At 35.5% G+C, this 11,512-nt stretch overlaps 1 non-coding gene across 1 annotated transcript; it reads right to left on the reverse strand.

The window, feature by feature from the left end:
- Window positions 1-11,215: 11,215 nt before the first annotated feature.
- On the reverse strand, window positions 11,216-11,297 carry TRNAS-AGA (transfer RNA serine (anticodon AGA)). Its single transcript has one exon. It is a non-coding gene; the product is annotated as a tRNA-Ser (tRNA).
- Window positions 11,298-11,512: the final 215 nt, after the last annotated feature.

The following is an 11,512-nucleotide window of genomic DNA, read 5'->3' on the forward strand; positions in this document are numbered from 1 at the left end:
CGGCTGAGAAGGAAGATTGAGAGACATTAGCCATAAACGAAGAATTGATAAGAGGATCATACCTATGCCAACATGTATCAACAGTGTGTCCCTGTTTATGACAGATCTGACAATGCGGTTTACTTGAATTCCAAGGTGCAAGATGGCGAAAAGGAAGATGAGTGATAGGTCTCAATCCATAAAGGAATGCACAAAGTTTGGATACGATGGGCGACTCTGGTTGTGACCACCGCGATAGGGTTTGGTTTGAAAATTGGGTTTCTTGTTGGGACGAGTTGAGAACCATTGTGTGGAAACCTGATTAGCTTGAATGATGGAATTTTTTATGAGTTTATGTTTCTCAAACCTCTCTGCTTGAGCGAGGAGTAAAGACTCAAGCTCGTCAGTAGTGTAAGGATCAGAATGGAAGAGGACAACGGTGATGAAACCATCGTATTCCTCCGATAGACCATCCAGGATGACATCTATGTGTTCGACATTAGAAATGGAAACACCAATGGCAGATAGGGAATCAATAGTCTTTTTGATATTCAAGAAGGTAGTTGCCAACGATTTTGTCATTCTAAGGTGTGCGAAGAAGAAGACGAAGTTTCTTGATGGTGGCCCTTGTGTGGGAGGCATAAGATGTGGATAAACGCGTCCAAATAGCAGCAGAAGATTCTAGATTGACCATTTTGGTTAAGATGGAGGAGGACATGGAGTTAATCAACCAGGCTATGAGAAGCTGGTCTTGCTTATGATAATGTAGAAAGATTGTGTTGATGGTGGGTTTTTGATCTTGACCTTTGGATGGAAGAAACTCTGATGGAACATGAGTACCATCAAGGAGATGCATGAGATCGAGGCCATGAAAAGTAGCAAATATTTGTTGTTTCCAAATCAGAAAATTTTCATCTGTAAGTTTTAGGGTGATCGGGGTAGAAAAGTGGAGTAAGGAAGGAGACGCCATTGGCGAAGAAGGAGGAGGAAAAAATAGAGGAAGAAGATGATGAAGAAGAGGTAGCAGAAGAGATCGTGGGAAAAAGATAACTCTAGATACCATGTTAGAAGATAGAGAGAAGAAGGAAAATGTATATGAATATATGAGTTTCAGTATATTGCAGGATGCATGGGATACATGTATATATAAGAGTTACGTATGTGTAACTGTTATAATAGAATGTAAACTATCTGCCTAATACATCTCGTATGCATCAATTATACGTGGTGTATCAATCCAACTTCGGTCCATAGAATTGGTAGACTAAGAAAATCTAAATCAAAATTGTCGAAGGTCGGACACCCCCAAACTCAGCATCAATGTATTCAATACATACAAATACTATCTAATTCATAATAAAACTAAATCAAAATTGTCAAAGGTTGGACACTCCTGAACTCAAAATCAACACGTTCAATACACACAAGTATTATCTAATTCATTATAAAACTAAATAAAAATTGTAGAATGTCGAACACCTCCGGACTTAGAATTAACATGTTCAACACATACAAAAACACATTTATTATAAAATTAAATAGTAAATAAAACACTGACCTCAAATGTGAGTTTTTAAGCTATCGTGACAAGGAAGAAAGCTAGGAAAGCTTGCGGAGGAAACAATGTGGTGGTTGCGGTGGCTCGAGGAGAAGCGTTAGGTTCATGGTGGCTCGTGAAGAAGAGGCGCGATGGAGAAGCTCATGCAGTGGACCGAGGTCGTTGTTGGGTCAGAAGCAGCGGTGAGAGCGGAGGTCGTCGCTGGGGTGAGGTTGCCGCCATTGAGGAAGGGTTCTCAGAATGAGAGCGAGAGAATGAGTGAAAGTGAGATAAGGAGCGAGTTATATTTTTTCAGAAAAAGAACCACTTTCAATGACGATTGTATTATTGAATCGTCATTTATATGTCTCTCAGAACCCTTTTAAAGACGGTCTGTTGCAAACTGTTATATGTATCTCAGAACCAATTTTAACGACAGTTCCTTTAGCAACCGTTGTTAAAAAGTTCCAAAAATTACAAAACTACCACCACTTTTTTTTTTCCATGACAGTTTTCTAACAATTGTCGTTACATGGGGTCGTGGTTTTGATATTTTGTACTAGTGCATGAATTCCACTAACTATGATGTTTATGTACGAGGAACCAATGCTAAATTAGAGTCATACTTTTATGGAATATTGTCTAATATTATTCAATTGGAGTATATTGACTTCCCAATAATGAATTTAGTTTTCTTTCAATGTGAATGGTTTGATAATACTCCTAATATAGGAACCAAAGTAAATAAAAACTACGAAATTATTCAAGTAAAGGAATCATAGAAATATAATAAAGCATATGATCCATTCATATTTGCACAACAAGCAGAGCATGTTTTTACACCAAATATCTATAGGGACACCAAGGTTGGTTGGGAGTAATTAAAACAAAAGTTCGTAGTAGAATCATTGATAACACAATAAGTTAGGTTGAACATGACACTCCATACCAAGATGATAAGCTTCTACAACTTGAAGTAGTGCTACATGTTGATCTAGACTTCATTCATGATACTCTTACTGATGTTGATTGGGGGAGAAGAAGTAGATATACAATTACTAAATGAAAAAAACCTAGGTGAATAATATGATTAGGAATACATTTCAAGTGAGGATAACATTGATAGTGATTTCAGTAACACAGATACCTCTTTGGTAATTCATGCATTAAAGTTGATTGTATACCTTGTCTAAACTATGTTTACATTAATTTTATTGTTATTTCCTATAATTGTAGTGAATGACAGATAAGATAATTGGCATATGTGGCTACAAAAAACATTATGTTTGAGTCTTTTGATCATGATTACTTTATTTATTTATTCAAAATTGATTGATCCACTTTGATTATTGTATTACATCTTTTATAAGCAATAAGTTTCACTTGTAGATGACACCAAAGGGTAGAGGCGGTGTATAAGAAAGTGTGGCTTTAAACTAGAGGGGGAGGGGGGGTGAATGGTTTAAAGAGGGTTTTCGCAAACTTTTAAGTCAAGAATGAAATTACTTCGAGAAACAATTGATAAGGAATTCAGTTTGCCAAAACACTAAGCAAATAAGCACAGCACCAGAAAAACAATCGGTTGTTTATACCAGTTCACAAATATCAAAACTGAATTTAAAGAGATTAAGGATAGAGAGAATTCACACAAAGGTTTATACTGATTCACTCTAAACCCAGAGCTACATCCAATCTTCTCAGAAACCACTGAGGAAATCCACTAATAAATCAACCCTAGATCACTTACAACACAACCAAAGAAGTGACCTTGATCCCCTCAAGACACGCACTTCTCTTGGTCAGCACAACACCACTAAGAATGCTGATCTTGATGCCCTCAATAACACACAACACTTCTCAGCAACCACAGAAAGTTTCTTTCAAGAGTACAAAGGATTACACTTGTTACAGAACGAATCTGAAATCAATACAAGCAGAAAATCCTAGCTCACACTCTTTGATCAATCTCAATCTCTAAGCAATCTTAATCAAAACTCCTTGAAAAACTCAAATCTGTTTTTCTGTATATAATCAAAGTTGTTGTTTGTTATCAAATCTTAACAAACTATTCATTGCATTTAAAGATTGGTCAGAGCATTAAAAACTGGAGCGTAAATAGTTTGAAAATCATTTAATGCTCAGTCAAAGCACAAAACAGTTTTCTGTTATGGTACCAAAACAAACAATCGGTTGTTTCCACGAATCAATCGGTTGTTTTGGTTTTGACAGCAAGTCAACCATAAAAATAGTTTTCAACCTTTTCTAAAAACACCTAAGTAGAAAACAATCGGTTGTTTCGACAAAACAACAGGTTGTTTTTCACTTAGTTTGAAAAACACTTTTCTTTTAAAAGGATTGAGAATGTCTATGCTTTGGATTCAATCAAGAGTGGATTATACATAAAATATACCCTAGAACCTATCTAAAAGACAGCTCAGCAACAACAAGCACAACCAGCCTTTCATCATCCTTCAAAGGGTTTGGATTCTTCAAAGCTTGAACACACTTGGTTCAACAATCTCTCCCTATTTGATGAAGACAAATCCCTTATGCTTGTGTTGGGTTGATTGAATCTAAAGCAGTTCCTACAAGACACAGTTTTAAGCAAAGCATAGAATATCTGATATTTGGTTAGCACAGAAACAGAAACAGAATTTCAGAGCATAATATCAGAGCAATAACCTATAAGGTTTCAACCATACAACTGTTTTGCAGAAATTAATAACGAAAAAAAAACAAACACAACATAAATCTCCCCCTATTTGTCTTCACAAATAGAAAAAATAAGAGATAAAAAAGATAATTATTCTTAATACAACAGAATTAAAAAGCAGAAGCAGAAAACAAAAAAACTGATAAAACATAAAAAACAATTGGTTGTTTCGAGATATCAACCAGTTGTTTTTCCTCTTCATTCATCATCAGCATATTGTAGATAAAAAATTTGGTACTGCCTTAATCTGTTCATCCAAAGTTATGAAGCGTGCATCCATGCTGTTGAACCTGTTATCAATGCTCTGTAAGTTTCTTACACACAGATCATGGAGATTCCTTTGGTTCTCCGCAAATCCATCAAGCCTATTGACCATGTATCTCTCAAAAGAAGACATGGTTGGCATTCCATCTTCTTGATTTCCAGCACCAGCACTGGGTCCAACATCTTGATTTGTTTCGGGATGATCTTCATGTTGAAAATCCATATCAGTAGCATGTTCTTCTTCTTCAAGATCAGCAACAACACTTGATGAGGCACCATGGTCACCATCTTTGCTTATCCATTTGCCACCTATTTTGGTGAATCCCATTTTGCTGAGAGATCCATTGTTCAAATCTTGAGTTGACTTGACCAACTCATATGTTTCATCCTCCAGATTGACTTCAAAATACAACAAAAATTTAGAAATCAAAACAACATATGGATAGTGATAGTCACTTAAACTCATTGCCTTTTGCATGTGCTCCTTGATGATGTGGATCCAATTTATTCTGATTTTCTTCATTATGCAGTAGATATACACAAGGTCCTCCTCTGTAAGAACAGAATGATTGCTCCCCCTTGGAGTTAGAATCCAAGTCACAATAAGGGCCAACAACCTTTCATCAAGTCTCAAGCCACCAACCGAACAAGTCCTAACTTGAGCATTTTAATTCTTCAAACAACTTTTGTAGTATTGGACTTTGTTGAAATCCTCAACTACACCAAGGTTCCCCTTGTTGATTCTGAGGCCAGAATACTTCAGACCCGCCACTGCAGTCCACACATCATAGGTGATCTCCATATCTACACCCTTCACATGAGAGACAAGGTTGTTTCCCTCAAATTTGAGATTTGTGTAGAACACTCTAATCAAATCTGGGTAGATGTTCCCCTTCATCTCCAAGAACTTTCTGAGAGATTGATCTTTGAGCAGCCTTCTTACATTATCTAGCTTTTGGCTTTTCAGCCAATCAAAGCAAACAACTTTGGGGTTGTTTATCACTTTGGTGCTAGTCTCAAACCTATACCTTTCAATAAGATCATTATCACCAGAAAACCATCCTTCTAGCCTTCCTCCAGATCTTACTGCTCTGGTTTTAACTCTCTTTAAGGTGGGAGGAGTTGATTCCATGATGGCAGAGAAGAGGCAGAGAGAAGCTCACACCAGAATTGCAAGAGATGTTGCAATTGGTTGTTCTTGTGGAAGAGATCAACTGCAACAAATTTTATAGAAAAAATAGAATCATAAAGCATTCAATGACATGAGTGGGTCCCAGATTTTCAGAGAGAAAAGACTTCACCAAGCTCTGCACAGAAAACGTAAAAAAAAAGCAGAAAATCACATGGTCATCACATGTGATCTTTGACTAGTCATAAAAGCTCTTAAATTTTCAAGATTGTGGAATATATTCCTTTAAGATTGTTGTAACTTCTTTCTGAGTGTGATCAGCTTTCAACACAGGTTCATTGACCAAGGATTATTTCTTTAATTTGATATGCAACGGATAGAAATTCAAAACAGAAATTAAATTGATTTCTTCACAGTGCTGTCAGACACAAAACAATCGGTTGTTTTTCTACAGCAGTAAAACTGATTTTGAATTTTTAATCATGAGCAGAAAGACTTCAAAGCATAAGAAATTGACCATTTTAAAAGAGATATTTAAGCATGAATATGAATTTAAACAGTAATTTAAGACAAAGATAAGGAAGGTCTTATCCTTTGTGATGTTCTTTTAATGAGCCATGTGCTTTGTGATCAAGAAGCCTCATTTAACTGTTGAGAGCCTTTGGACAGATATAGAACATTGATTCAGCTTCAATGTTTGTCTTTTTCTTCCAAGAACTTGATCAGTTGACTCAGTCCCTCACACTTCTTTAGATTTCCTGCACTAACATGAGTTCAAGCAACAAGATTTGGCCCCTTCACAAATGTGGGTCCAATTGATTTCTTTTTCTCATTTGGAACCTCACATCCTTTAGGAATCCATTTCATGAAGCCCCTGGGAACAAAAAATTTCCTTATTTTGCAGAATCTAACCGAATGGCCCTTTTTCATGCAGTAAAAGCATGTAACAACCGGTTGTTTCGACTTAACAATCGGTTGTTTTACTGGATTTCTTGAATTTTTTTTTGAAAACTTATCTTGTTTGTTTTGTGGATTAAAACCTAAACCATCTTTTCCAAAAACACAATTCTAAGGTGCCAAGACATTCTCAAAGTTAGATTTTTCCTTTGAAAACTTATCCACAGTATTAACAAGATAATGCACTTTTTTCTCAAGGTTTTCATAATTTTCGCAAATGAGAGTGTCACACTTGCAAGAAGAATTTTTGAAATGTGTTTCCAAATTTTTAAAATCCTTTTTAGCTTTTTCAAGCTCTTCTTCAAGTGATTTCACTCTCTTTTCCAGCCAGCTGTTAAGTTCTTTCAATCGGTTGTTTGAAAGAACCAATTGATTAGCTTCATCGTGAGTTTCTTGAAAAGCTTCAAGCAATTCATTATAATTTTGTTCATTTAAAGAAGCACAAGAACTTACTTCACTTGAGCTGCAAGGTTGATAGTTGTCGTTTTGCTGTCAAATTAATATGATTCTAGCATAGACTTGTCTAACACTAGAGAGATGATAGTATAATTGTGGACAAATGTCCCCAAGTCGTCTCCCAACGAATCCAATAGTAAAATCAGTTGATCAGGGTTTAAAATCTATCTGCAAGCAATAAAAGTTAGCAATAACAATAAAGATGAAAAGGGGGTTTGAGATAGTTGTGCAAAAAATATAAAAGAAATTAAAATAGCAAATAAAAAGCGGTTGATCCCAAGTTCTTCCACCATTGAATTCCTCACAGGTTCTCTAAAGATTAATCTTTTCTCAATCCTCCAACAGAGCTAAACCAGATTGAACATGCGCCGATCTGATTCAACTGAAACTCACTAGTAAAGCATGCGTCTACTAGTTTAATCAATACCCACTTTGTTCCATGCGTATACTCCATGGGAATGCTTACCTCCTCTCCCTTGAATCATGCGCCCAAGAAATTAATTAGAACAATGCGAACTAACTAAGAAACCAAAGTTTAAGATAAGGAAGACTCTCAATCATGCGTTCAAGTACAACCTCTCACAAAAACCAGTTTTCCAGGAGATTAGACAATAAAAACAACTGCTATAGAGAATTAAAAATCGAAACTTTTATTGGAACAAAACCTCAGAACTCAATGGGGAATTACAAAAGAACCAACAAAAAAATGTTTAGCCTTCCATGCGGAGGCAAAACAAAAGAATTACTAAGAAGAAAATAAACTAAGAAAACCCTATGAAGCTCTCCCTTTTTCTCCTTGATGCTTGTGTCCTTTTATAAGCTTTTCTGCTCCAAGGATCTTGAGAGAATATTGTAGTTTATATTTTGTTAACCGTTTCCAACTTTCCATCTTTCCAGAATTCCTGTATTTTGCAAAAGATTTGCTTCCAATTCTGTTTCTAGAATCTTGTAGCTTTTATTTTCTCTTTCTTCTCCTCATAATATTTTTTCTGTTTTGGTTCAAGAAGCAACTTGGACTTTTGCATATTTGGCCCATGCACAAAGGTAGATGCTTCCTCCGGATAATTTACTCTAAAAACACAAAATTAACAATAATAATAGTTAAGGCCCAAATAAACCCAATTATAAGAATATTAATTAAAACAATGGATTTATTTATTATTATAGTCCAATAATCTATGAATTAGGCTAATGAGTGTGAATAAATATATGCTCATCAAAGATTCATCATCATCTTCAGCAATTAAACAAATGTTTGCTCTTTCTTCTTCATTTGATGATGAACTTGATGAGGATACCTCATTCTCATCCCAAGCTATGTAGGCTCTCTTTGTCTTGCCCTTCTTTTCCTTGTAGCTAGGCTTTTTCTCCTTGCTTTTGTTTGGGCAATCTGCCTTTATGTGCCCTTGCTCACCTCAACTAAAACAAGTATAGTTATTGGAATTAAAATCATTGGATTTCTTGTTTCCATACCTATCTTTGTTGTTGTCCTTGTTGCGGTTCCTCTTCAAGAATTTGCTAAACTTTCTGGATAGCAAGCTAAGGTTCTCTTCATCACTATCATCGTTGGATTCTTGTTTGCCTTTGTGCTTGACAGCTTTTAAGGCTATACTCCTTACGTGCTTGTCTTCGCTTTCTTGAGCATTGAGTCGATTCATCTCTAACTCATGTTCCCTAAGCTTGCCAAACAAAGAAGCCATACTCAAGGATGTTAGATCTTTAGATTCAGAAATTGCAGTTACCTTAGGTTGGCATGCTCTATCAAGACATTTCAGAATCTTGATGTTTAGCTCTTCTTTTTCAAAGGTCTTGTCAAAGCTCATGAGATGATTGATGATGTGCGTGAATCTTTTCTGCACTTCAGCAATTGTTTCACCTTTGAGCATTCTGAACATCTCATACTCTTGGATTATAGTATGTTTCCTTGCTCTCTTCACCTCATTTGTACCTTCATAAGTTACCTCCAAGGTGTCCCACATTTCTTTTGCTGATTTGCATTGAGAGACCCTGAAAAACTCATCTGAATTCAAAACAGAGGTTATTATGTTTTTAGCAATGCAATCGAATTTGGCCTTCTTGCTTTCAGAGTCAGTCCATTGAGACCAAGACTTTTCAATGGATGATCCATCTTTATCAAATTTTGGGACAAAAGAACCATTTTCAATTGCATCCCAAATACCTTTGTCAAGTGATTCCACAAAGATTTTCATTCTCACTTTCCAAAATTGGTAGTTCAAACCACAAAACAGAGGTGGTCTGTTGATTGAAGCACCTTCCCCCAAAGGTAGTCTATCAGCAATTAAAAAACACTTTTAGGATCACACTTGAATAAATTTCAAGAACCAAGCTCTTAATGCCAATTGTAAGAAAGTGTGGCTTTAAACTAAAGGGGGGGGGGGGGGGGGGGGGCTGAATGGTTTAAAGAGGGTTTTCGCAAACTTTTAAGTCAAGAATGAAATTACTTTGAGAAACAATTGATAAGGAAATCAGTTTGCCAAAACACAAAGCAAATAAGCACAACACCATAACAACAATCGGTTGTTTATACCAGTTCACAAATATCAAAACTGAATTTAAAGAGATTAAGGATAGAGAGAATTCACACAAAGGTTTATACTGATTCACTCTAAACCCAGAGCTACATCCAGTCTTCTCAGAAACCACTGAGGAAATCCACTAAGCAATTAACCCTAGATCACTTACAACACAACCAAAGAAGTGACCTTGATCCCCTCAAGACACACACTTCTCTTGGTCAGCACAACACCACTAAGAATGTTGATATTGATCCCCTCAAGAACACACAACACTTCTCAGCAACCACAGAAAGTTTCTTTCAAGAGTACAAAGGATTACACTTGTTACAGAACGAATCTGAAATCAATACAAGCAGAAAATCCTAGCTCACACTTTTTTATCAATCTCAATCTCTAAGCAATCTCAACTTTTTCTCTTAATCAAAACTCCTTGAAAAACTCAAATCTGTTTTTCTGTATATAATCAAAGTTGTTGTTTGTTATCAAATCTTAACAAACTATTCATTGCATTTAAAGATTGGTCAGAGCATTAAAAACTGGAGCGTAAATAGTTTGAAAATCATTTAATGCTGAGTCAAAGCACAAAACAATTTTATGTTATGGTACCAAAACAAACAATCGGTTGTTTCCACGAATCAATCGGTTGTTTTGGTTTTGACAGCAAGTCAACCATAAAAACAGTTTTCAACCTTTTCTAAAAACACCTAAGTACAAAATAATCGGTTGTTTCGACAAAACAACAGGTTGTTTTTCACTTAGTTTGAAAACCACTTTTCTTTTAAAAGGATTGAGAATGCCTATGCTTTGGATTCAATCAAGAGTGGATTATACATAAAATCTACCCATAACCTATCTAAAAGACAACTCAGCAACAGGAAGCACAGCCAGCCTTTTATCATCCTTCAAAGGGTTTGGATTCTTCAAAGCTTGAACACACTTGGTTCAACACGGTGGTGGTAGACCACCTAATAGTAGTGATCAAGGTGTTCCTGTTGCTGACGAATCTTCACCCAACACCAACATTCCCCCTTCGTCTGTTCTTCCAACACTTCATGGAAATTTTTTGAACATCATGTAGAATAATACATTCCCACTACCGTTTTTACTGAGCCAACTATGAATCAACCTTCGTCGATACAAGACTCTCTTACCCTTACACTTGAGTACGAGTATGACAATATAGTTGATTTGAGGCCTTGATTTCATGCAAAAAATGGGGAGTAAGTATATTTTAATCTAATTGTTAGTCATTAATATGTTCTAATTTTCATATATCAGTTTGAGAATATGTTTTGAATACAAATTTACACCAGTAAATGAACCTTCCAATATAATCTGACAAATTGGTTAAGGAAAACAATGTTGGTTGTTAAAAAAGTGGGCAAATTTGTATGATCTAAATTTTGTTTCAATAGAATAATAGGTAAAGAAAGACTAGAAAAGTGCTTAATTTTGAAGTCTAAATCACGAGAGTACAAAAAGTTCCTATAACTCCAATACAAAAGTTGAACCCATCTTTAACATTTTGTATCTTATGTTTGGAGAATGCTTGAACCCTAGTTTTGAAATATTAGTTTATAAAACTTATTAAATATAATTATTTTTAAATTTTAAATTTATTGAAAATTTTATGGATAAAAAAGCGTGAACAGCAGGATTCGAACCTGCGCGGGCAGAGCCCACATGATTTCTAGTCATGCCCGATAACCACTCCGGCATGTCCACTGTGATGATAACAACAAAACTAACTTTAATATTCAAACCATTTGCACAATATAAATTATGTTTTGCTGATCTGCAAAAGGTTTTACACTCACTTCTAGATCTGTCAAATCCTTGGTGTTCTTAGCATCTATATGTATTAGGGCTAATGTTTTCAGAATGTACAAAAACTTTAATCTGAAATTTAGGGTTCTAAAGAAAGAATACTTTTTTTATGA

Source organism: Phaseolus vulgaris, chromosome 5 (genome assembly GCF_051622355.1).
Source record: "Phaseolus vulgaris cultivar YP4 chromosome 5, ASM5162235v1, whole genome shotgun sequence".
NCBI classification, from domain to species: domain Eukaryota; kingdom Viridiplantae; phylum Streptophyta; class Magnoliopsida; order Fabales; family Fabaceae; genus Phaseolus; species Phaseolus vulgaris.